Consider the following 27,879-nt stretch of genomic DNA (forward strand, 5'->3'; position numbering starts at 1 on the left):
ACTATATCGTAATATATATTGGTGAAATTATTATGGCCTCTCCACGTAGTTAAAAGGAAGATTTATTTAGTGGGTAACTTACAAAAAAGGGAAAGGTAGGTTGTGGGGTCTGGGAAAGGTGTATCGAAGTCCAGCGGTGTTCTCTGGAGCTCTGCTCGGTCAACCTCCACCGTCTATGTTCCAGGAACAGAGAGAGCACGCTGGCCAATCCAGATCTCGGGTCTCCCGGCACCTCCCTTGGCCCCGCCTTGTAGGCGTGACAGTTACGGAAGCCTCAATGGGGGTTGGAATTTCCAGATCAAAGCTGGAATAGCTACCCACTACAAATATATTTTCTTTTGAGTAAATATCTACCTTTTAAAACATTCTTTTTGTTTGAATTCTTCATTAGCATCTATCCAAATATGCCTTCAGCATTGTTGAGAGGATATTGACAATTCTCTAAAATACCCAGTTTTCTTCAAAGCACTTTTGGACATCTCCACACGTCTCTAATTGGCAGCTCTCAAGAAGCATTGCTTCTATCTGACCTTCAATCACAGTTCTCACCACAGAATGCAAAACAACAAAAACCTGCCTTAACTAGCATGAATGTATTGAATAGCATGGCCTCTGTGTGTGTGTGTTTCTTTAAATTTGCCTTTCTTAGATGTGTTCTTTAAAACCTAAAACAGCAAAATACATGAGAGCAAAATCACTGAGTGCTTATATGTTTGAGATGATGCTTACTCTCAACTGCCCTACTATAGCTTTTAGGGTTAAAACCATCTGCTCTTGGAATTGTGAAGGTATATAGTTTAAGGAATTAAGGGATGTGAGTTAACATTGGGAAATGAGTGACCTGACTCCTGCCATGCTAACAGAACTTTATCCTCCTTTCCTATGGATCTTTTAGAAGTATCTCCTCAGATCTAGGGCTGTGAACTTATACTGTACTGTGTCTTCACGTGATTTTGTTTCTTGGTTCTTTTTTCTACTTTATTTTACTGATATTCTGTAGAAATTTTTCTATGATTACTTTCGTGATATGATGGAATTTTCTTCATTATTTACTTGACACTGCCCTTATTTCTGTGTTTTCCTTTTACTAGATCCCCTTTTATAAATAAGCATATGCACATTTTTCTTAATTCCCAGAATAATAATCAATCTGGTGAATTCTAGAAAAAAAAACTTTAGCTTAAGAATAAGCAACTTAGATTCTGAGAAGTATTTATTAGAAATTCTTTAAAAAAATAAATCAAGCATAAAGATATTAGGCTATAGATAAAACATGACAATTTTTACCACAGTTTATCAATTAACCTGGTTAGTTAGAGCTGAAATTACATACATAAAGATGATCACATTTATATATGTTATTGTAATTAAGCCTTCAGAAGACATGAAATAGAAAAATTAATAATAATGAGAAATGTATAGAACATTCATTATGTCCAGGTAATATCCTAAATTCTTCATATGTTTCATTCACTTGAATTCATATAATCATTTTAAACACTGGGATAACATAAAAGCTTCAAAAGTATACCAAGTAAGCATCAGAGCAGGTAACTGATGCCAAAGTGTGATGCCTAATCTCAGGTTTCCTTGTTTCTTGTATTCCAGTCATTCTGATGTTCTTTTGACTGAAGTAAAATCCTACATTTCTATGTCACAGAAAAACAGCGCTTTGCTACTCTAAGCTAGCTCTAGTCATGAAATGAAGTTTCAAAAAAAAAAAAGGTACATGTTCAAATGAGATTATTAAAAGAATTAATTTAAGTAGCTAGGTCCTTCCTCATCAGCCTGAACCTTCAGACAGCAAAGGTGAAGAAATGTCCTTTTTTCTCACAGAGTTGATATTTCTCCTCCTTTCTTCCTTCCTTCAACACATTTCCTTGGAATGTATATCCCATGCATTACAGGGGACATAAAATGAATTGGATAATGAATTCTGCCCTCAAAGAACTTAAGGGGCTATAAAGTATCAACTCTCATTATGAGGGTTCAGAGAAGGTGAAATGACTCCTGGCTGAGATTAGTTTCAGGAAGTGTGTAGAGTTGGGCAAGCTAAAGAGCCAGCAGCTCTTTCTGTGGAGCAGAAGCTCACAAAGCGTGAAGAAAGAGGAAAAGGAAATTGTAATTGAAAATCAAGTTAGGCTCAGATACCAGAAACACTGAAAACCCAGGAACTCTGACCTCATTCTAGGAGTCAAGAGTCTACAAATTTTTGACCAAATACCCTCAATAAGTATTTTCAATTAAAATGAACATTAGAATTAAAATATTGATGAAACTTCAAAAGTAATTTTAAAAGTAGTATGTGTAGTACTTAAAACGACAGAGAATAGTAATGGCCATAACCATCATTAGCTGATGGCCACAGGTAAACATGCATACAAGATATGGGTTGTCATTTCAAGGAGTTGATATAAATTCAATTCATAATAATATCATTGATCACATTTTTAAATTATTGGTAACGTGAGGTATTGTATTGGAAATGTTCTCATCTAAAAATAGCAAAAATCTTCATGAATATTACTGAAAGCATCAACACTATTATTTTCACATGAATGTACATTATCTTTGATTCTTTCAATCCACTCTTTCTAATTGTATATTTTTAGATTTATTTTATTTTATGCTTGTGAGTGATTTGCCTCCATATTTATATGCCAAGTATGTTCCTGATGACCCTGAATACCTAATGAAAATGTCAGACACCCTGGAACTAGAGTTGTACATAGTTATGAGCCATTGTGTGCTTGGTGGAATGGAACCCAGGTCCTCTAGAGGAACGGCCAACTGAGTCATGCTTCCAGTCCCTCTAGTTGCATTTTAATTCTCTCAAATGATATGAAATTTATATTGTTAAAACTGGATGATACATTTGGTCACTCATCTTGGCACAAATAACTGCCCAGTGCAGCATACTCAAGAGAAAAATGTAAGGGGTCCATCATTCTCTCCTGTTCAATATGCCATTTTCATAGTTTCTTTAAAACAAGACTTATTTTGTTTACTTGCACACAAATGAATGTTCCTATTTGTATCTTCCAGTTAAATTGTATGCTACATTGTTACTAAAGATTTCTTTGTTAGTTTTAGCTAACAAAATACAAGTATTGTTCCCGCTTCCCCCAATGCTTCAGTGTAGTATGTTGCAAATATCTGCAGGCCATATGCTCCCACTTTGAAGATTTCTGTAGACAGGGAGGAATCAATGGGGAGTCTTTGTAGAGAAGACATGTCAAGCTGTGGTTGATGACAAGGAGGCTGAGGAGGCTGACAGGAATATCTAGTGATCTCCAGTAAGAACAGAAGATACAGCAGGTGATAGCTAACTGTTAAACTTTAATTCAACAATGTTGCATCCTTTAATGTTGTTTATATGAAACTTTGTGCCATTGACAGAACTGCTTTCTCTTTACCCCCAGCTTTTTTCCATTCAAATAAAAAACTTCTTCAGGAAGCAGTGAAAATATAACGAGTTTGAAAATGAGATAAATAATATATATTGCCAATCAAATTTGTTTCTGGCAGCAACAATTGTTATAGCTTCGTACTCTGAACAAAACAATAAATTCTTAGTTTTTGACAAATATTGAGATCAGTTAAGTCTGATTGTTGATGGAATCTGTGTTGTCAGCATGTAACAAGTGAATGTGTAATCTTCTCGATCATAATGATTCCTTATAATTTGATCAGAATTGTTTGCAATGTAATGATTGGGCTAGTTCACAACATGAATATGAAAGCGGTATTTCTTAACTTTAACTTATATCAGGATTTCGGAGAGGTTATGTTAAGACAGGAAACGTTTGGTATGACTCATAAATTTTTAGACTTCAGGTCTCAGAAGTGAAGCACTGTTTCTTCTCCTAAAAATTCTAAGGAATGCGGATGCTACCATTCCAAATGAACACTGAGAACCAGTAGTAAATTAGTAAAAATTCTAGAGGTAAGAGGTTTTGGTATTGATTAGTTCAACAATACAATGACTTCATAATATCTTTGTAATATCCATCTGTCTTTCATCTTTATGACTTTCATTTATTGCCACATGATGGATGCTGTAAGCTCCGTGTCTTGTGTGTTCATATAAACAGTATCCAATGACAAGCAGTGTGGATGCGCTATCATTAAAGAAAACTTTTCATCATACTTTCTTGGAGTTCTAACCTCCTATTAGTTAATATCAGACATGCCATTGTTTTGTATTAAGGGAGGCTGGTGAAAGAATATATAGCATTTGAATTCTGTATTTAGAGATCAGCCTTATCAACCTAAAACTCATAGGGAAGGATATGAACATCTATCTTCATTATGAAAATCAGTTTGCTGGAAAAAAATTAAACTGACTCATAGAAATAACACTAAGCAGTTGTCCCAATCTGTTTAAATCAATGCTAATTCCTGCCTGTGGACCTCAGTTTGTAAAGTAAAGCATCCCCAGTGTCTAGGAAAACCACAAAGTTTTCAGAATCTGAGAAATTTTCTTGATTTGGTAGGTCTGTAGTATTTGGTACCTAGGCTCACACATGAAGGGAACTTAAGAAATTGTACTGGCAATATCCTGTGATTTTTGAACTCAAGATTTTAGCTATGTTTAAGAGAAGTACGGTTTTTCAGGAATGTTTAAGTCAGTGTTCTATTGCTGTGAAGAGACACCATGACCTACAGCAACTCTTACAAAGGAAAGCATTTAATTGGGGCTTGCTTACAGTTTCAAAGATTTAGTCCATTATCATCATTGCATGGTGATATGTAGGCAAACACCCTTTTGGAGAAGTAGTGAAGAGTTACACATCAGAATCCACAAGCAGCAGGAAGAAAGAAACCCTGGGCCTGGCTTGAGCTTTTGAAACCCTAAAGCCCACTCCCAGTGACACACCTTCTTCAACAAGGCCACACCTCCTAATCCTTCTAAAGTAGTGCCACTCTCTAATAACGAAGCATTTAGATTATGAGCTTATGGGAGCCCCTCCCTATTCAAACCAGCACAAGAATTAACGACACATGTTTGGTATAATATGGAAGTATAGGTATCTCGTTCTAAAAAATGTTGAATTTTTAGATAGAAAGAATATATATTTGAATGGAGTCTGGGACCCTTCTTAATTTAGGGCCCTGTACAACAGAACAGCTCAGTCACGTGTGAACTGACCTTCTGTGATTTCTTTCTTTAGTCCCCATGGTGACTTTAAAAGCTCCAGGTTCATCTAACTTTCCTATTCATTTTCTATTTTCTTACTGTGGCAAACGAAGGGAAGACCATTTTTTCAAAACAAAGAATTTCTGTCCATTGTAAATCACTCGGCTAACATGTGGACTGAAAAGCAGGTAATTTGGGTTTAAATATCATTTGTATTACATCTGTTGCATATTAAAAAAAATCTATGAATAAATAGCTAGATGGAGGAAATAACTCAGCAGGTAGAGAATTTTTTCAGAATATATATATATATATATATATATATATATATATATATATATATGAAGATTTGAGACCTAGAACCAAGCAAACAAAAATCCTCAGAGAAGATTTATCTGCATTTGAGATGTGAATATCAATGAGAGTCATCAGTTATTCTGAGAGTGGCAGAGGAGACTCTGCAAAGTTAAAGGCTTCCACTCCCACATCCAGTTCAATGCAGGGGGAAATTTCTATCAGTCTGGTGTCCTTGTGGCATCAAAGTAATATCCATTTGCTCCCCCCCTTGTAGCAGCCTGGACAGGCACATTGGGCTTTGTAAGGAAGATGAAATGCTGGCCTGATAAATCACCTGCCAATTGAATCGATGTAGAACCTAGACACTAATGGAGCTAGGTTGAGGACAAGGACCAGAACGGGAAGGTGATAAGAGAAGAGAGACTGAGACTTGGCAACTACTCAAGTCAAACCATCTGACAGACTCATTTTTGCTTGACAAAAACAACAAAGCATGAAGATCTCTGGAGTACATTCATTTCTTCTCTTCCTTCTCTTTGAACTATATCCCAAAATTTACCTCTTAGATAACTTACATATTGAGCATATGGTGGGATTACTTTCCTATGAACCACATAAGCATCCCAGGTTATCTCATTAAATAATGGCCACCCCATTTTGGAGCATCTTTTGTCAGATAGTATTGAACAGAGCATTTGTTATTCTATCTGAATAGTTCAAATGTTTCTGAAGTAAGTTGTGGTAGAATATTACTCCAGTGTTAAAAAAAAAAAGTGGACTTCCAACTACTTTGACGGACTGAATAATATTGTTTTAAATATTGTCACTTTTATCAGAGTTTCTCTTGTAGGGTCTGAGGAGATGACTTAGTGAGTAAAGTTATTGCTCTGCAAGCATGGGGAGCTTAGCTCAGACTCCTGGTACTCATATAAAATGCCTAGAATTGGCAGCACATGCCTATAATCCCAGCTCTGGGAAAGGGCACAGAAAAGATTTCCTGGAGCTTGCCTGATGGCTAGTCTAGCCAGTCTCTGTGCTCCTGTGTAGACAAATTGCTAAACAGTCTTATTAATAAAAAACCCAGAGCCAAATATTGGCATGACAAGCTGAGAGATCAGAAAAGCAGAAAGAATCCAGCCATATTTTTACCTGCTTGGAGATTCTCTGCCAAAGAGACCTACTTCCTGTCTACCCATACTTATATGTTGTGGGATGGTCTGTATGTCAAATTATTCTGGTTGGTCCATAAATAAAACACTGATCGGCCAGTGTCTAGGCAGGAAGTATAGGCGGGACTAACAGAGAGGAGAAAAGAACAGGAAGGCAGGAATCACTGCCAGCCGCCACCATGACAAGCAGCATGTGAAGATGCCGGTAAGCTACGAGCCACGTGGCAAGGTATAGATATATGGAAATGGATTAATTTAAGCTATAAGAACAGTTAGCAAGAAGCCTGCCATGGCCATACAGTAAGCAATATAAGTCTCTGTGTTTACTTGGTTGGGTCTGAGCGGCTGTGGGACTGGCAGGTGAGAGAGATTTGTCCTGACTGTGGGCAAGGCAGGAAAACTCTAGCTACAGTTCTGTCATCTCATTTCCTCTCTGCCCAGCTACATCACTTCCTCTTCCTGCCCAGCTCTGTCACTTCCTGTCTATATGTACAGACCTACAAACCTTTATGGTTAACTAGTGTTGGGATTTAAGGCATGTGCCACCATGCCTGGTACTGTTCCCAGTGTGGCCTTGAACTCACAGAGATCCAGAGTGAGAGGATTAAAGGTGTGTGCTACCATTGCCTGACTTCTATGTTTAATATAGTGGCTAACTTTTTCCTCTGATCCTCAAATAAACTTTATTTGGGGACACAGATAAAATATCACCACACTCCTGGTTTAGTGAGAAACATTTAAATAAATAAGTTAGAGAGCCTTTGAGGGAAATGTCTGATGCTCTAAGACATCATGTCTGATAACCTAAGGCCTCCATAGTTATGCATATACATGTACACACACACACACACACACACACACACACATTTTTTGAACTGCCTTGTTGTGTTTGTGTATGGCTCCAAGTTGGCAGTAGCTGTACTAAAACAGAAGCTAAACCAGTAGGTTGTGAGGGGAAGTCTTTGTTCCCTGAATGACCAGTCTTTGGAGAGGCTGCCAACAGGATGAACATCTACAAACAATTTGCTTTTTCTACCCTTTGTGGCAAACATGAAGATTGCATTTTCCTGTACAAGATTGTGACAATAATTGGGAATATATTTCAATGCTGAAGTTTCTTAGACATTAGTTAGTATTTGACATTATGCTTTTGAGTAATACCAAAATTCTCAAGGCAGATATTTCAGGAAAATGACTAGGGTTTAACAAAAGTAAAATTTGGAAGAGTTTTAAATCACATTATGATTTAATGTTTTCTCAAGGGCAAAATTCTTTGGGACTAATGCTACATCATATCTCATGAGGAGCACAGTGCTTTTTTGTATCATGGAAACCCAATCTTCCTCATGTTTGCCTAGAAAGTCCCTTCAAGACTGATGTCAGTCTCTGCCTACATTGAGTGTCCATTCTAAGTTCCAGAGGCTAAGAGGACTCCCATAAGATTAATACATCCTGCCAGGCATAATTGTGAGCTAATGTTTAAGATAACATGGGAAATCAGGTATAGATTGAATAAATTGTTACAATTGGTTTTTATCATGTAACCTATATAGCCAGAGGAAGAGGAGTACTATATGTTACATTGTGTTTGAAGTACAGGATTTGGAGAGACATCCAGTGTCTGAATCATTGTTGCTACTCCATGCAGCAAAGGTGAGCTAAGTGTGCAGAGTTCCTGCCAAGAGCGAATTTCTAACCCAGCTGAGGACAGAATCAGGGAAAAGTTATAAGCAGACCAAATGTGATGTTTCCTTAGCTGAAAAGTGGTTCTAAAATTGGATCAAAATGGAAGAAATTATATCCTTCCATTTAAAGAATTCAATTAAACCATATATATAAAAGACAATCTTCTTTACTTCCAGAAGAATCCCTAAATCACTTTATTAAAATACATAAAAATGCTATTTTAACAAGTAAACTTGCAAAATTTAGAAATCAAGACTAAAGGTTACCTATAGAAATAAGGATTAGAGAAAGTGTTACTATAGCTAAAAATATTACTTTATATGGTTTTTAAAGAATTCACAAAATGTAAACTAAAGAGATGTGAATGAACATGAAAGCTTTCAAAATTCCCAATTAAAGAAAAATATAATGCACACGCACACATATATGCATATCATAATGTAATTGCTATTCAAATTTTAAAAAGTATCAGGTGCTTGTAGGAGCTTCTGGTAAATAGTGTAAAAATATTATCTGAGGAAAATCACAGCTGCTAGACTTTCACTGTCTTTTCTTTCTACCAACCCTCTTGACCTCTCTGAACCTCATGAAAAGGCCAATGTGTCTGTTGAGACATTTGCTTGTTTCTTTGTCTTTAGACTTAAATTGGATTTAATCATTACTTCATATATAATACACCCTTTCTTCATGCACCCCCCCATGTACACACACACACACACACACACACACACACACACACACACTTTAAATTTAATTAAAATAACTGAAATGAAACTAGAGATAATTTGTTTTTTAAATAGACTGCCACATGCTCCATTTACATAAAACCCATTAGTTTGCATTAAATACAAATTAGCTGCTGATATGAATTAAATCACGTATAAATAGTTCAGAATAGCCGCAGAACCAGGCATTTTAATTAATATAACTGTTAACCAGATTTATTTGTAAGGTAATCAAGACTCTTACTCATTTATTCTCTAGGACAATAGGCCAGCAATACTGGCTGTTCAAGCATAGACCATCATCACTTCTGCATGCATACAAATCCAAGGGGAAGATTGATGAGTGTAAAAATGATCAAGAACTACCAGTTTGGACAATATGGCATCTGAGAAGAGAGTGAAAACTCCACTCAAATAAGTAACTCATACAATATAAGGTTTATTGATGACCTGAAATATTCAGGTTTTTTTCTCCCTTCCATATTTAATTGTGGCTTAATTTAAAGCAAGATTCTCAACAGTATGAAATAATTATTTTGTTGTTATTCTTATTTTGACTGTTTCATGCATCACTAATAAGTATTTTATGGTTAATAATCATTTTTCAGGCTAATTAGAATTTAGCATTTGGTAAATGTTTCTGTGCTCCCTGAAATGCCTTTTGTTATAAGTAGTCTAATGTCAAAGTGACATAGTACTCATAGAATCACACATGTAGGTGTACGGAAATGGGAATGCACATGCTGGCTAAGCACTGAGGGATGTAAAGAAGGAGCTAGTCCACCAAAATAGCTGTAGCTCTTACCATGGATGAACCCCACTGAACGACCCTCAAAATGAGTTCTGGTTGCTCTGGATTATGATATGCTTATCCCGAAGCTGGGCAATAGCCCAATTCCAATCCCATCTGAATCATGGGAATTAATAAAAGGTAGAGCATTTTGATAAAATGAAATTTTGTTTTCTTTTCAAATAAATCATAGGACGGGGTATTAGCTTGGGGGAAAGGGGCAAGAAAAAAACAAATGGGGGTGGGGGAAGCATGTAAACCCTAGCGGTGAACCTACAATTGCTACTTTCCTCAACAAGTGTAACTTCTAAGTATTCTCAATGTCAATCCTTATACTCATGGTTAAATGCACTTCTCAATCTCTCAATCAAGAAGTTTCTGATGGCAGCAAACAAAGGTACTGCACTGATCCCACAACTGGTCAAAGTGCTAAGAAGTAGTTATGGGGTACAGAGCCCATATCAGTCCATCTACAATGCAGCCCCACAGCTAAGGGTCATTGAACACTGCAGAAGAGGAGATGGAAAGATTATCAAAGCCAGTGGACCAGAACACCTGCTGATAGAGAGTATCATTTAGACATGACGGGAAAGCCGCTCCCATGAACAGTATGGTTGCCTTAATAATTAGCTACATGGTAACTACACCAGCCAACCTACCAATGTGGATGGGAGAAATCTTACAAGGTCCATTCCCAAGATGAGGAGCTACAGGCAAACACTTTCTGCCAAATGAGGGAGAATCCATTTTCTCCGGAGATCAGCCGTGTGAGAGCTTAAACAATCCCATGTAGTCAGCCCTATACACATGCATGTAAAAGAGGCACTAAATAGACCAAGACGTTTATGTAAATATGTGTATATATGTACATAAAAATAATTACAAATGAAGTCATGAATGTTCGAGACAGTGAGTTAGGACAAAGGAGGAGTTACAGAGAGGAGAGAGGGGAAATAGAAATGACATAAACACTGTACTCATAGACAAAATTCATTTAAAAGAGTGACACTAGAGAGCCATTGCAATAGTATGATCCCTCCTTGGTTTGATGCTAATATTTCCATCTTCTCCAGTCACTTCCCCTAGACACCCATTTATCAATGTGATAGAATATAAAAAGAAAAGAAAAGAAGAGAACCAAAGGCATGCAATCAATATTCATCTGCAAAAATCCCTGTGCAAGCAACCACACGACTTCTAAAGGGCAGCAACGGATATTCAGCAAAGTGTCCATACAGAAAAGCCTTCATCAGCCTTAAATCATGCCATTGGATGTACAATGCAAAAAAATGAATGCTGTATTATGTGTGCGTCCAAACTGAGGTTTAGATAGGATTAAGAAGACAGGTTTAATTGACTGTAACAAAAAGTCCTAGATAAATGTAAAAGAAAAATGCCACTTAAGTCATAATATTGAAAACATGACATGATCGAAAGCAGCATCTCATTTTAACTAACAAAACCAGGGAACTGCTCATATTTTCTGGCCATTTTAAGAATGTTCTTTTACTCAATTATAACATATTTCTCACATTTTTAAGTTTCATGTAACATGAAAAATACTGAGACACCAAAGTACAAATATTGTTAACCTCTCTTGCACCATGAATCCCTGAAGACATGTGATGACTATTGACATCATAAAACATACCTAAAATATTTTAGATTCAAACAGAAAATAATTTTATATAATGCAAAGAAAACCAATTATATTAAAATAAAATTACCAAAAAATATTTGAAACTGTAATTCAGTAATGCATATGCTTCTGACTTGATATATTAAATAAAAAAGCAATGCCTTTCTAGCACAATAAATGATATTTTGAGATTCTATTGCTCTAATATGATATAAAAATATCTAATATTTCAATTGGGTAAAATGTCAGAAGAAATACTAATACTAATGTGTTTTGTGCACGAAATTCACAACTGAAGAAAATGTAAATTTCAGCTCAAGGTTGCTGAAAATAAAGATGCAAATTTTCTCATCCTCATACATGGACTTCTGCCAAAGGACATTTGGTCATGACTCAAGGGGGAAAATGTCCTGCAAATCACTGTGATAGCGCATGCTATCCATCAGCTCTTGAACATATAGCAATTTTCTTATTCATCACTAGTTGATTCCCTGCCATATTTTTACAGAAACAATTCCAAACTTTATTACCCATTCTATCCCAATCTTTTCTCCGTGTAGCTCACTTAAGGATGGATGCAACATATTATTACTTTCTTTCCTCCTGGCCTGAAAATGTTTGTGAATATTCATTGTTTCACCTCCACTCTCAGGATCACAGAAAGTGATTACAGATCACAGAAAATCTGTGGCAGATATTTGATGGCTCATGGGAGACAGTAAGAAACATAATGTCAGTCTGGTAGGAAGCACTGGGCAGGTGCTATTAAAGATAAAATAAGAGCTGCCCTGTAATATTCCTCTCTGGAAACCCTTGTCCTGGGTGTGAACATAGGCATTCCTTCGTGAAGAATACTGAGCATTAGGCATGGAAATGGAACACAGAAGCAACTATCTAATGAAAGAAAGAAAACAAGAAATGTAGCATAATCCAGTTCTATGAGAGACAGGTCTAATAGGAAGAAGAAACGAATAGGAATGATATTCAGTAGGATCCCATGAAAATGATTGTCTCCGGAACCTCCCAAAGCCCTGAGTATCACCATAGGGCTTGGTGCTTTCCAGAGGCAGCTTATGCTGCCCAATCTTGCCTGTGACAAACATTATTCTCATCAAGATTGTTTCTTTACATTTTTCTTTATTGCTACCATGACAGGGAATGAACAGTATCTTTCATTTATAGATGTTTCTGCTGTGATACAAATACTCCCAAGATAAAAAGTCAAGGGACATTCAGGGCCTTTCCCTGCCACGGGAGAAAATGATTGGGGTGGTGCCACATTAAGAATGTTCATTACCTCATGACTGGGGGAGTCTTCACTAGTCAAATTCACTTTCTCTAAAGTCAAGAATGCTTAAGGAATCACGAGAATTTGTCATGTTCTTGCTAAAGATGACTTCTGTAAGTAGAGTAAAGTGATTAATTTTAGAGGATGGTGGTTTAACCCACTTTCTCATGTGACTAATCCTTTATTCAAAGACCTATTTCTATTATGTGCTTGGAGTACACTCAGGAGGAAAACGTTTCAGGTCATTCTTCTCCTTCAGTGGAATTACTGAACACGGGCCTTCTAAATAAGGATGTTGGGTCAGCAAGATGGCTCAGCATGTTAAGTCACCTGCCACCAAACCTGACAGCCTGACTTCAATCCCAGGAACACACTTGATGGAAGGAAATAACTATCTCTCACAAGTTGTTATCTTACCTCCACACCTATTGTATTTTGTACATGAGGACTTGTACATACAAACACACACACACACACACACACACACACACACACACGAGAGAGAGAGAGAGAGAGAGAGAGAGAGAGAGAGAGAGAGAGAGAGAGTGTGTAAATGTTTCAAAAAAAGGTTGTGTGGTGATGTGAATGAGAAATGACCCCCACCCCCATAATCTCATGTATTTGACCACTTTAGCCTGTTTGGGGAGGTTATGAAACCCTTAGGAAGTGAAGTCTTGCTGGAGTAAGTATGTATTTCAAAGCAGGCTTTGAGAGTTTATGGCCTTGTTTCACTTCCTGTTAACTTTCTCTCTGCTTCCATGTAGAGATGGAGCATGACCCTTCAGCTTTCTTCTTGGACCCACATCATTATGGATAACCCCTACCCTTGCTTTGAAACTGCGATCCAAAAGGAATTATTCCTTCTGTAAGTTGCTTTTGGTCATTGTATGGTATTTTATCACCACAAGAGACGTTACCAACAAAGGTTGTTACCTGCTTGACTGGTGGCCACTTCAAGTTTAGCCTCTATGAAAATAGGCATTGTGAGATGACTCATCCCTAACAGGCCTGAGGGCCAACCAGCCCAAACCAGTAATAAGATACTTTCTGAGAGCCAACCTGGGTCTGTCTAAGAGCCTTAGCAAGACCAGCTGAGACATGATCTAGAGATGACCTGGACCAGTAAAAGGCAGGCATGTCACACCAGCAGATGCATATTCATCAGACCATCCCCCAGGGTGGGGTGGAGGATATATAAGGCTTGCTTTATGCTGAATAAACTGAGATTGTTGTTTCAACATTCTCCCAGAGTCTGTGCTGTTGACTCTGTGCCTATTTGACTGCAGTCTGATTTTGCTTCTGCCTGTACCTCAAACCTTAGTCTAGCTCCCTGCACCACAGTCCTTAATCTTATCATTTTTTTCTGACTTGGATGAGGAGCTTTATTCAAGACTTTCAATGCCTCTTGCCTTTTAATTACAGAGCTTCCACTGGATTATGTCTTCAGCACTGTTAGTTTCTTTTCCTGTCACTACAATAAAATATTCTGACAAAAGCAATTTAAGGAGGAGTCAAGTTATTTTGGTTCACGGTTCAAGGTACAGCCCATCATGGAGAGAAAATTAAGTCAGAAGGAGGTAGAAGCTGTGGGTCACATGGCACTCTCAATCAGCAAACATGGAGGGATAAATGTGATACCTGTGCTCAGTTCCCTTTCTCCATCTACACAGTTGAGCACCCAGTTAGGGAAAGTTGCCACCTGAAGTAAGTTGGTTCTCCCACTTCAACTAATGTACTCAAGATAATCCTCCATGCCCAATAGTTTACTTCCCAGGTTGACAACTGAGATTAAACACAATACATACACTGTCTTCTTTGAACATAATTCTCCATTTTGTACCACATTGCTCTTCCTGGGTGTCTCCTGTATCTTTACATACCCCATGTAAATACTCACAAATAAAATAGGCCAGTCACACTCATGAGAGCTTGGATGTCTATTAGAGGTCTCAGTCCAGGGCATGTCAGAGTATTCCATGTAAGATTATTATAAAGTCAAATTGATAATGCAGTCAAGTTGATGGAATGTGGAAACAAAGTGGCCTCTCTGTAACATCTGGAGCAGAAGACAGGGAAGAAGGAGGGAAGACATATGCAATCTGCTCTGCTCATAGGGCAAGGCATTCTCTGACTTCTTTAAGGCCTGTGGCTTTCTGTGCTCACTTCAAATCAGTTTACATTCTCCCAAGTGTCTGCTTTCTATTGAAATTAAAAACATTCACTTTCTAAACTCATATTTTATATGGCCTCTTCTAGGTACTCACATCACTTGATCTGTTACTTATACCTCAAATCTTTCAATATTGATACTGATCTACCATAGTAGTACAGACACATACACAGATACCTATAACACACATACATACACACACAAATGCACGCTTATGTACAGACACAGAAATATACATATGTACACACACAAATATATTTGCATACACAAATACACACGTGTACACATGTGCACACACATGTATGCACACACACATATATACATACATGCATACATACACACACACTCATATTCTTTTCCAAGACCAGTGTGTAAATATACATATACACACTTATGATTTGGAAAATATTTGCATTAAGCATTGAGCAGATATTTTGATCATTTGTTTGCATTTCAATTTTTATTACAGAAGAGTCACTCTCATATCTCCTTTAAGATTTTATTTAATTATATTATTTAACTTAAATGAGTATGTTTATCCTTCATTTAAGTTTCATTTAAACCATTCACCCGGAGGCTGTGCTTCTCTGTGCTCAGACCACATTAAAAGACTAAAAACCCATTAGAACAAGGGATTATCTTATTCATCATTTTTATCTCTCATGTCTAGTATTCTGTCCCAGACATGGAAAATCCACAATAAATATTACATGAATGAAAATGAATGTAAGCAAAATGAGTTATGATGGAAGTCTATTAGAAAAAAAAAAGCCAAATACAAATAAGTTGATTGCTTGCAACTGTAACAACCCACCAGATAGGATGTATCTGTTTAGCTATAAGTAGGCTCCTTTTGTCAGAGACGGACATACTCACTTATGTGGGCATGAACATATTTTGGGATATACATCTTCCAAGTCTTAAGCATACATTACTCTCAACCTATACTTTCAGTGAAAAGTACATAGGTACTATTTTTATTTTTATTTTTCCCCTTTTATTTTATTTTATAATACCATTCAGTTCTACATATCAGCTACGAATTCCCTTGTTCTCCCCCCTCCTTCCCCCCTCCTGCCCCCTCCCCTCCCCCCAGCCCACCCCCCATTCCCACCTCTTCCAGAGCAAAGCCTCTCCCAAGGACTGAGATCAACCTGGTAGACTCAGTTCAGGCAGCTCCAGTCCCCTCCTCCCAGACTGAGCCAAGCATCCCTGCATAAGCCCCAGGTTTCAAACAGCCAACTCATACAATGAGCACAGGACCCAGTCTCACTGCCTGGATGCCTCCCAAACAGATCAAGCCAATCAACTGTCTTACTTATTCAAAGGGCCTGATCCAGTTGTGGTCCCCTCAGCCTTTGCTTCATTAAACTATATGTGTTTCCATTCATTTGGCTGTTTGTCCCTGTGCTTTATCCAACCTTGGTTTCAACAATTCTCGCCCATATAAACCCTCCTCTTTCTCACTAATTAGACTCCCGGAGCTCCACCCAGGGCCTAGCAATGGATCTCTGCATCCAGATTCCTCAGTCCTTGGATAAGGTTTCTGGCATGACTATTAGGGTGTTTGGCCATCCCATCACCAGAGTAGGTCAGTTCGGGCTATCTCTCGACCATTGCCAGCAGTCTATTGTGGGGGTATCTTTGTGGATTTCTGTGGGTCTCTCTAGCACTTTGTTTCTTCCTTTTCTCATGTGGTCTTCATTTACCATGGTCTCCTATTCCTTGTTCTCCCTCTCTGTTCTTGATCCAGCTGGGATCTCCCACTCTCTTTCCCTTGACCCTCGCCCTTCATTACTCCCACTCATGTCCAGGTTGTTCCTGTAGATCTCAGCCATTTCTCCATCATTGGACAATCCTCGTGTCTTTCTTGGGGTCCTGTTTTCCGGGTAGCCTCCCTAGTGATGTGAGTAGCAGTCCAGTCATCCTTGTTCCACCTCTAGTATCCTCCTATGAGTGAGTAAATACCATATTTGTCTTTCTGAGTCTGGGTTACCTCACTCAGGATGATTTTTTCTAGATCCATCTATTTGCCTGCAAACCTCATGATGTCATTGTTTTCCTCTGCTGAGTAGTATTCCATTGTGTATATGTGCCACAATTTATTTATCCATTCTTCAGTTGAAGGGCGTCTAGGTTGTTTCCAGGTTTGGGCTATTACAAACAATGCTGCTATGAACATAGCTGAGCAAGTACTCTTGTGGTATAATTGAGCATTTCTTGGGTATATGCCCAAGAGTGGTATAGCTGGATCTTGGGGGAGATTGATTCCCAATATTCTAAGAAAGCACCATATTGATTTCCAAAGTGGTTGTACAAGCTTGCATTCCCACCATCAGTGGAGGAGAGTTCCCCTAGTTGCACATCCTCTCCAGCACAAAGATACACACACACATACACACACATACACACACACACACACACACACACACACACACACACACACATATATATATTAAAGATTTTCTTTCCTTTTACATACCAACCCTGTTCCCTCTCCCTCCTCTTCTCCTGCTCCCCACACCTACCCCCATCCAACCCCTTTTCCCTCCTCAAAGAGAGTAAGACCTCACTGGCTTTTTAGACCCAATTCCCTATGGTGCAATGCCTTACTCAGCCTTGAAGCAGGAGGGAGGGACTATGTCTAGCTCCAACATGGTATAAAATATTCATTTTTAACTAGATGAAATACGTTCTGCAAATGGATAAGCACGATTTCCTTTTTTAGATATAAATAAGGTGAATTTAATTACATGTAATGTTTGTGTGTAAATATGCACATACATAGTTACATACGTAATTATATATTGTTATATATCACAACAGGAAAGGATTAGAGATATTATAGAACATGAACAGGCTGGGAATTGTAGCTCAGTGGTACAATGCTTGCCTGCCATGTGAAAGTCCCTAGGTCCTATCCCCAGCAAAACAAAAAGAAAACAGAAGGAAACACGAACATGAGCTTGCTAGAATAAGGTTGTTCTTGGTCATGTTTCGATGATATAGAATACAATGCTAGAGTAACAAGTTTTCACTGAGCATCAACATTAGGTAACAGGCCCTGTATAAATTCAGAGGTAGATATAGGCAGTAGTATCCAGAGACCTCAATCCCTTCACAGCCCGCTGACCTTCTGAGTCAGAAGGAAATCAGTCCAGTTACATAAAACAATGACACCTCATGTAATAACTGGAGTGACACTAATAGCAAGACACAGCAAAGGCTCTAAGTCCTTTTAATACCAAAAAGAGGTCAAGCTTCCAGATGTTTCCACTGATTCATAAATAACTGACAACTGTTACAACTATACTGGGTTACTGTGTTGAAATGAAGTTGGAATATATGGTTAATATTAGCTTGGAATAGTATAAACTAGTCCAATAAATATGTAAGATAAACAAAATCAGTTTAAAATTACTTATTAATAATTACTATTTTCTTCCTATGACAAGTTATCTTCTTTACCCATTTATCTTTTTGTGTTTAAGACAACAGAATTTTATAAATATTAAAGTTATCAATAAGTACAAAAACAGGACTTTTTTTTATTCAAAGGTTGAATCTTGAAAATGATTCAACAGCTAGTAGAAACACTCAAATTTTCTGCACAGAACTTGGCTCCTTCTCTACCGGAAATGAACATTTATTATCATCCCCATTTTTACTACTTGTTTAGATGAAGGACTCTGGCAACAAGCATTTTTTTTTATCTATTCAACAGATCTGCCTTAGCATTTATTTGCTAGATTTTTGACACATTCTTTTGAGTTCAAACATTAAGTAGCATTTTGGTACTTTCTCCATATGCATTTAGTTATCATTGCTAATAGAATGGATACTTCAGGTTCAGCAGTAGGGAAATCCACAGGAAAATGGAGACATTTGACTTGATATTAGAACATAGTTAGAAGCCATTCAAGAGTATGGAACTAAGAAGCAAAGGCATCTAAGGCAAAACTGTGTTTGGCAAAATCAATGGCTAGGCAGAAAGGTAGTATAGCCAAAGGGTGCTGGACAACTATAATAACAGGGATAATGACACAGGACAAGAGCGACCTCCCACAAAGATCAGGTCAAGCATGTCAACGTACTTGGTGTGCTTAGGTAGCACTGTGAGTTATGCAATGGGATGGCATGGAATAATTTATTTTTTAAATACATTTTCATTGTTGAATAGTGAATTGGTCCATTAGATTAAAATAGAAGTAGGGTTGGCTAGATAATGCAATGGGATGGCATGGAATAATTTATTTTTTTAATACATATTCATTGTTGAATAGTGAATTGGTCCATTTGATTAAAATAGAAGTAGGGTTGGCTAGATAACACATTACTTTGGACATCATATCACAGGCACAGTACCACCAAGAGTATAGACTTCAGACTCAAGCTGGTCCATTGTCTATTCACAATACACATTGCCTTCAGATTGGAATTAGGTAATAACTGGTAAAGAGTTTACATTAGATGGACCCCAGGATTGTTGACTTGAACTGAAGTGAAAACTACTTTCCCAGTTAAATCAAAACAAAACAAAACTACAAACAAACAAACAAACCACTAGAGGTAGGAATTTAATTAATTGCCTTTGCAGTATTGTTGGAAAGATTAGGGGTTTTTTTTGTTTGTTTGTTTTTTGGTTTATTTTTTATTTTTTATTTTTTTTTTTTGGTTCTTCGAGACAGGGTTTCTCTGTGTAGCTTTGCGCCTCTCCTGGAACTCACTTGGTAGCCCAGGCTGGCCTCGAACTCACAGAGATCCACCTGGCTCTGCCTCCCGAGTGCTGGGATTAAAGGCGTGCGCCACCACCGCCCGGCTAAGATTAGGGTTTTTTAAATGCTATAAAACTATAAACATCTATGTATGAGCTGTTTAAACAGAAATCACTTTCCCTGAGACTTTAAGATGGTACTAGGCAGGCTGTATGTAGATAGTGTCCAGACAATTGGAAAAGCATTTCCCTGCACTTTCTCTTACAAATCTACCAAGTTACAAGTGGCATTGTTCCGGCTTCTCCAGAGGAACGGAATCAATACCATATGCAGATGTGATTTGCTATAAGAAACTGGCTCATATAGTCAAAACCTATAGTCTATACCTACACAGGGGAGACTCAGGAGAGCCAACAGTGTAGGTCCAGCCTGAGAACCAGGAGAAATGATGGTATAGTGACAGTCCATAGGCCTTCAGGCCTGAGACTCAGAAAGGTCCAGTTTCATTATAATTCTAAAATTGGGATGGGGAAGAAACTTATAAAGATAAGGCGAGGCTACTTTGATTATCTGACCACTCATCAAATACTTCTAAAGAATTCTGCTGTATATGAATTGTAATTCACTTGGCCTATGACTACTCGTTTAGTAATCTTACATATATCATCTGTATGTCACCCTGTGACAGACATACAAAAAACACCGTGAATTCCTTGGGCCTTATGTTTGTTTTCTGCTCTGCGAAGTAAACATTTTATAAATAGTTTCTAATTGTGTGACATGTGTCCAGAGATGACCCAATGAACAGAGGGATGACAGGAAATACTGAACACTTTTAAATGCATTGCCTGTGTTCTACGACATTCCCTCTCTGGGTTACTTCATATTTAACCTTCCTGAGGATGTTGATGAGATTTTTCACCTAGCCTTCTCTAACATGGATGATCTTTCTTTTATGTAGTATCTCACCTCGTGAGTCAATTGTCTCTCTCCGTGTGGCTCTTCAGCTTTTTTCTCTGATGTTGATCAATGTGCACCCTTATCTGTTAGAATATCACAAGTTCTTCTGTAATACACATTAAAAACATTATATATCCACGAGGAATTTTCACTTAATTTTGATTCCCGCAGACAGCTTACTGAAAGAGCAATAGTCCATTCCTAACACTTGAGCTGCGGAATGAATGACAGAACTCCATCATAGAAAATTGAAAGGATCTCCTTATGGACTAAGAAATAAATTGGGTGTGATCACACGGGTTAACATCACAAACACAGGAGACAACCTCAGCATCATCAAATATATGCAGTAGCATCAAAGAGGTAAGTAATTTGCCTGGACTCAGGCAAAGGTTTGGCCCCGGTCTATGGTGGTATTTTATTTGTACTGAAATGTGATTTTCATTGTATGTTAATAAATAAAGTTGCCCAGGGGTCAGAGCTATTAGAGCCATAGCAAGAGCGTGGTGGTGGTGGCGGCAGCGGTGGTGGTGCCGCACGCCTTTAATCCCAGCACTTGGTAGAAGAGCTAGGTAGATCTCTGTGGGTTCAGGGATACAGCCAGCATTGGAGAAATATGCCTTTAAGACCTGAAGGGCGGTACTTACAGGCAGTGATGAGGCAGTCATGTGTTTGGGTTTACAACCAATGAGAAGGCAGAACAGAAAGACTATTTAAAGACAGACACACAGGAAGTAGCTCTCTTTCGGGAAGCTAGGAGCACTGCAGGAGGTAAGATTTTAGCTCTGAGCTCTGACCTGTCGGCTTTCTCTTTTACATTGGTTCTGTGTTTTTTATTTTAATAAGACGGTTGGTTACATCTACACCGGTCTCCATTAAATGTTGTTATTCTATGATGACTGGACTTCTCAGTTCTGAAAGCAGTTCCCAACAAGTAATGCACACTAATTCCATTTCAATGGGCAACACATTGTCTGTGTCAAGTTTTTTCTGTCAATGGAAACCTCAGAATGCCATGTTTTTATGTCTGTGAGATTTAAAGCAATAACATTTTGACACTTCCCTTCTACAGGAGCGTTATCAATATACCCATAGGAGCAAACCTGTCTCTGTAAAAATGGCACTATAGTTACACTTGCTTGGTTGTTGAACAGAAGTTACAGTGTAATTAGTGCCACTTACTGGGAAGCATTACTGAAGTGCATATCATTATTAATCATATTCCAATATAGAGCCGGCAACAGCAATAATGAGCACAATTACAGGCTGATGAACTGCTAAACATGAAGACTGACCCTAACCAAGTTTTCTTCCTTTTTTCAAAATGTAGTAAAATTCAGAATGTTGAAAATCGTATCTATGTCTGTGGGCTCTCTTGCTACCCAAAAGCAGCCTGAGAGATATTTTCTCATGTTTCACTTTATGTAATTGTGATAACTGAAGTTTGTAAACCTGAAAGATAGGGTCAGCTCTAATCTGAAACTGTCAAGATTTAATCCAGCCAGACTCATTGCCTATCTGGCAACGTAGAATTTCATCTCAGCATTTCTGAGTTTCAGGCATACCAGAATCAAACAAGAACAAAATGTCCATGAAGACTGAATTTGCCCAGAGGTAAATCCACATTCATTTGAAAATACCCATTCCCTCAGTTGTGTTTGGGAAAACCCCTACAAACTTATTATACTAGATGAGAATACAATCTCAAATTGTTCTTCTTCAAATTTTTCAAGTTTGACACACCTTGAATGGCACCTGTGAATTTTAGTCTTTTTTAAAAAATATTTTTATTTTATAATTAACTTAATTTCTCATATCAGCCATGGATTCCCCTGTCCTCCCTCCTCCTACCCCCAGCCCTCACCCCCATCCACCCTCCATTCCCACTTCCTCTAAGACAAGGTCTCCCCTGGGGAGTCAGTCCAGCCTGGTAGATTCAGTTGAGACAGGTCCAGTCCCCTTCTCCCTACACCAAGGCTAAGCAAAGTGTCCCAGCATAGGCCACAGGCTACAAAAAGCCAGCCCATGCACCAAGGACAGGTCCTGGCTCCACTGCCTGGGGTCCTCCCAAACAGTTCAAGCTAATCAACTGTCTCACTTATCCAGAGGGCCTGGTCCAGTTCCATGGGGGCTCCTCAGTGATTGGTTCACAGTTCATGTGCGAACTAATTTTAATCTTAACAATTAGAGTCTGTATAAGGCCCAAAGTGTTTAATGTTCGGTTTCTTAGTTTGCCTTATTTCAGCTCCACAAATCTTTTCACTTATTACTCCTTTATGAGTGGAATAACCACACTTTTCACAAGCAATCAACAAAATGTCTTTTCACTCTTGAAGCTTTCTGGAGACTTTTTCTAGGTTCAGTGGCCAGCTGGCACACCAATGAGTTTTGTCGTGACATTGCATGTGTGCATATCACTGTACATTTCTGATTTGCTAGATTCACCCTCCCACTCCTTCCCCCGGGTCTCTCTGGTACCCATTTTGCACTATTTCTATTTTAAAATCAATAGTCCACTTAAGAGAAAAAAAAGTGGCAGAAAATCTCCATGTTTATATACTAAAGAACTCTGGCTTTCTTAGTATGAGGGTTTGTGCCTAGACTTACTGTAATTTGTGATGCCATGTTAGGTCACTATTCCTGGGAGGCCTATTTTTTCCTAAAAGGAAATGAAAGAGGAGTAGTTCTGGGGAAGAGGGGAAGTGGTGTGGAAGGGCTGGGAGGAGCAGAGTGAGGGGAGGGTGGGGAAATTGCTGTCAGGATATTATATATGAGACTAGAATAAATAAATTTTAAGAAAGAGAGCACTGACTTCTTTCTTCTTTCTAAATGTTCCACGAAAATTATCAAGTTACATTGGCTTTATTTGTTTAAGTTGTGACTCACACTGCCTTGTCCCAAGTTCTGCTTACTGCCACAGAAGAGACCAGAATCCATGTTTTCTAAAGACTGCTTCATAATACATCCTACAATTTTGAAAAAGATATTACTGATATTATATGTATGTTCTTTGCCTTCAGAAAGGATCTTTGTAGTGCTAAACAATGACTTTATACACCACATTTTAATGTGCAGTCTATTCACAGAGAGGAATCTCTTCTAGGTAGCTTGTCCAAAGCAATGTCTTGAGAGTTGGGAAGATCAAGATTTCTCCCTTGTTTGTCAAAGTAACTTCGTCTTATCTAAGTATCTTACTTAAAATTTTACACATGGGGCTGGAGAGGTGGCTCAGAGGTTAAGAGCACTGGCTGCTCTTCCAGAGGTCCTGAGTTCAATTCCCAGCAACCACATGGTGGCTCACAGCCATCTGTAATGAGATCTGGTGCCCTCTTCTGGCCTGTAGACATACATGCAGGCAGAACACTGCATACATAATAAATAAATAAATCTTTAAAAAAAAAAAAAAAAAATTTTACACATATTACATTTCCATTACCTCTATTTACATTATATTAAATGATCATGATTTTCTACTTGTATAAATTTTGAAAAGACACTGTGTTGAATATTCTTTTGCACAAAATAATTGTCCAGAGTGGCTATGAAAACATTTCTGACAGCTAATGTTACAGTTTGTCTTTGGTCACTGCAAGCCCCGTTGACCTGTAAATATACTAGGCTGTAAGGATGAGAGTGAATCATGTTTTTCCTTAATTGTGTTTCAAAATTACCTTGTTCTAATCCATTCAGGAAGTTGTCATTTGATATGACCCAAATTCTCTTAAGCATATGCCTTTAAAATACCGGACACTGCTACACCTGCAGAGAAGGATATTTTGTCCAGGCTTCCTTTGCAGATTTGAATTTAGCAAATGCATTTTTATCTTCCTGTGTAAAATTGAATTAACCACTGAACACACTACACCCAAGCATGCAGTCATAGTTCACAGAAGGCCCAAGGCTGACAAGCTGCAAGATTGCTGCTCCTGAAGTACGAAGAACACACACTGCTTTACGGTTTCTCCTGTCACATGGATGCCAGTCGACTCCAGCACAAACATCTAGTTCAAAGCCTTTTTTTTTTTTTTTTTTTTACTGTTAATCAGACAGTGGCTTGTGCTTTAATTGTGCCGCATTACAGCCCTGAGTACTCCACCAGAAAGACTCTCATCTCACTGATTGAGTCACACGGGGTAGATATGATTTCCTCTCTTTCCTTTCAGTGCCCCAAATTCTAAAATGCACTTTTTCTCTCAGATTTCTTTGAATCAAAGTCTGTCAATACTTCCCACAGTGTCAACAAGAATGTGTACTTCAGGGTGGTAAAGTGATAGTTTTTACTTTTTTTTTTTTGACAAAGCATCATATTATTATTTGTATTTTTGCTTATTTATAGAAACTTTTTGTTTGTTTTTTCGAGACAGGGTTTCTCTGTGTAGTTTTGGTGCCTGTCCTGGATCTTGCTCTGTAGACCAGGCTGGCCTTGAACTCACAGAGATCCACCTGGCTCTGCATCCAGAGTGCTGGGATTAAAGGTGTGCACCGCTGCTGCTGCTGCTGCTGCTGCTATATAAAAAAGTGTTTTCAAAAGTTTATATAAGACATATAAGAATCATACTTATCATCTAGAGGACAAAAATAATTCTGAAAGCAGAAAGAAGACTATTGGAGAAAAGGGAGAGAATTGGAGAAGAGAGAGGGATAAGTATGAACATTTAATACATATACATGTATAATAATGCCCTCATGGATCATGTTATTTTTGTACAATTAATGCATATTGGCAAAGTAATTTTCTTTGATTGTTGTCTTTACAACCAAGCAAGGATTAAGATCTAAATTATAGAAGTAATTCAAAAGCTAAACAAAGAGAAATCAAATTATCCAGTCAATAAAGGTGCTAACGAAATGACCAGACGTTTCTCAAAAGATGAAGAACAAATAGCCAAAAACAACAGGCAAAAAATGCATAATCTCACTAGTTGGTAAAAAAAAAATGCCAACCAAAATGACATTGGGGTCCAAGATTACCCTAATCAGAATGGCAGTCACTAAGGGAAAAGTAACAATGAATACTGGCCAGGATGTAGACAAATAGGAACCCTTATACACCACCAACGAATATGTAAAATTGTCCATTCACTATGGAAGTCAGTATGCATCTTTCTCAAAACAGTAAACACAGCTATACCACTCCAGGGTATTTACCTGAAGGACTTCAAGTCAATACATCAAAGGTACTTGAAAATGAGTATTTATTGTTGCACTGTAGATAGTAGCTAAATTACAGAACCAAAATAGTTGTCCAACTACAGAGAAAGACAAAGAAAATGTGGCATATACATACAGTGGGACTTTTTATTTTCAGCCAGAAAGAACGAGATTTTGTCATTAAGATGGGAAGGCATTGTAGCAGGAGATCATCATGTTAAGTGAATTAATATTTTTTTCTCATAAAGAAAAGATATAATAGGTTTTCTCTGATTGGTGTTCTCAGACTTTATATAGATACATAAAGTCACATATTCATATATCAATGAAAGTATGGAAGAGTGAAGGACATTAATTGGAAGAGAAGAAACAACAAGGCGTGGTGAATGAGGAAATAAGCTCAGCACACACTCTATATTTCTTTGAAAACTTAAAAATTAAACCAAATCTTACGTTTTCCTTTGAAAAGATACATATATACTCAAAGAAAAATTATCTAAACATTTCTATTTACTCTCTGTTTCTAGTGTAAGTGTGTCAACAGAGATAAATTTCAAAGTAGTGACCTTTGTGTCTCATCATGTTCACTGACCAATCACCAGAGTATAGTAAGTACAGACTCTACTTCCAGCACAGTGATGAGATTCTATTATATAGGGGAATAATGCCTCTTCTGGATATCATAGACTGCCCAACAAATAAATCCAATGTGACTGTGGGTTACTTTTCTTTTAGAGGTGGTTAAAGAGGTCCCATAGACCCCCCCCCACCCACAGTATAGGCTAATTGTCATGCCTCTTGATTATTCACCAGGCACTACTCCACAAGTTCCACACCCATGAGTCATAGGACAATGGGAAACAAAGTTGGTGCTGATCAAGAACCTTTATCCGTGTTGGCTAGCTTTTGTAGTGCCAGAATGTGTTATAAGGATGCTGGATGAAGACAATAATCAATAATTTTACTCAGTTATGAACCCTGTGAGCTACAACAATCAGCCTTTTCAAGTATACCTATTGATGCAGTAGTGTCATGAATGTTAGTGAGTGAACATAACCACTCACTGTTGGACTGAATTTAAGATTCACTCCACAAGATACAACTCATGCCTGTACTGGTAACTGGACCAAGAGCTCACAGTTGAGTATATCATAGGCCCAAGGAGAGAATCTACTACTATTATTTATTCTACAGATGGATATAGAATCAAACTGCCATCTAAATACTTATCTTCATATACAGATTACTGCAGCTTTCAACCCTAACCAGAAAAGCTACTTTTGTACGCACAACTGGTCAGAGTGTGGGTGGTGAATGAGATATTATGGAGAATTAAGCCACAAATTAGACACACACACACACACACACACACATACACACACACAATTACATTTCTTTCTCCAAAGGCTCAAGGATCATAGTGGAAAAGATTGGACCTAGAATCAAAACATCACACAAAAAAACAACAAAAATTTAAAAAAAAATCAGAGAAGATTTATCCGCATTTGAAGTGTGAGTATAATGAATATATTATGTGAATTCTATAAGTAAATATGATTATATAAGTGAATGTAACTCTCAGTTATTCTGAGAGCTACAGAGGAGACTTTTCAAAGTTAAAATCCTCTACTTCCACATTCAGTTCAATGGAAAGCCTGTAAGTGCCAAAGACTGTAGAGGAGTACTTTCAACCAGCGTTTTCTGAACATGAAAAGGCCACTGTACACGGGAACTCCCAGCAGTGGCTGGATACCCAAGACCTGTCCAAGGTCAAGCTGGCCAAAATCCTAGCACCGATGAGGGAGGGGCTTATGAAATCCCATTCCTACCTGAGGAGCTGCCAGCAGTTGATTGCTGTTTGGGAAGGAGAAATCAATTGTCTACAATGACACATCCTCTGTTAAGTTACCCATTCTCCAGGGGTTACGGATACACCACACACATTCTGGTGGCACTAAATGGCTTCAGTGTTGCAATAAAAAGAGTAGATGAAGTTGGGAGGGAGAGGTGGGGAAGCAGGACAGGAAAGGTTAGAGGGAAGGAGGTCATGTGGATTTTGTCAAAACACATTGGATACATGCATGGGATAGATTTTTTAAAATATGTGTAAACAGCATTTTAAGTTTACGTGCATCCAAAGGAAAAATGT

This window comes from Peromyscus leucopus, chromosome 13, assembly GCF_004664715.2.
Source record: "Peromyscus leucopus breed LL Stock chromosome 13, UCI_PerLeu_2.1, whole genome shotgun sequence".
Classification (NCBI taxonomy): Eukaryota; Metazoa; Chordata; class Mammalia; order Rodentia; family Cricetidae; genus Peromyscus; species Peromyscus leucopus.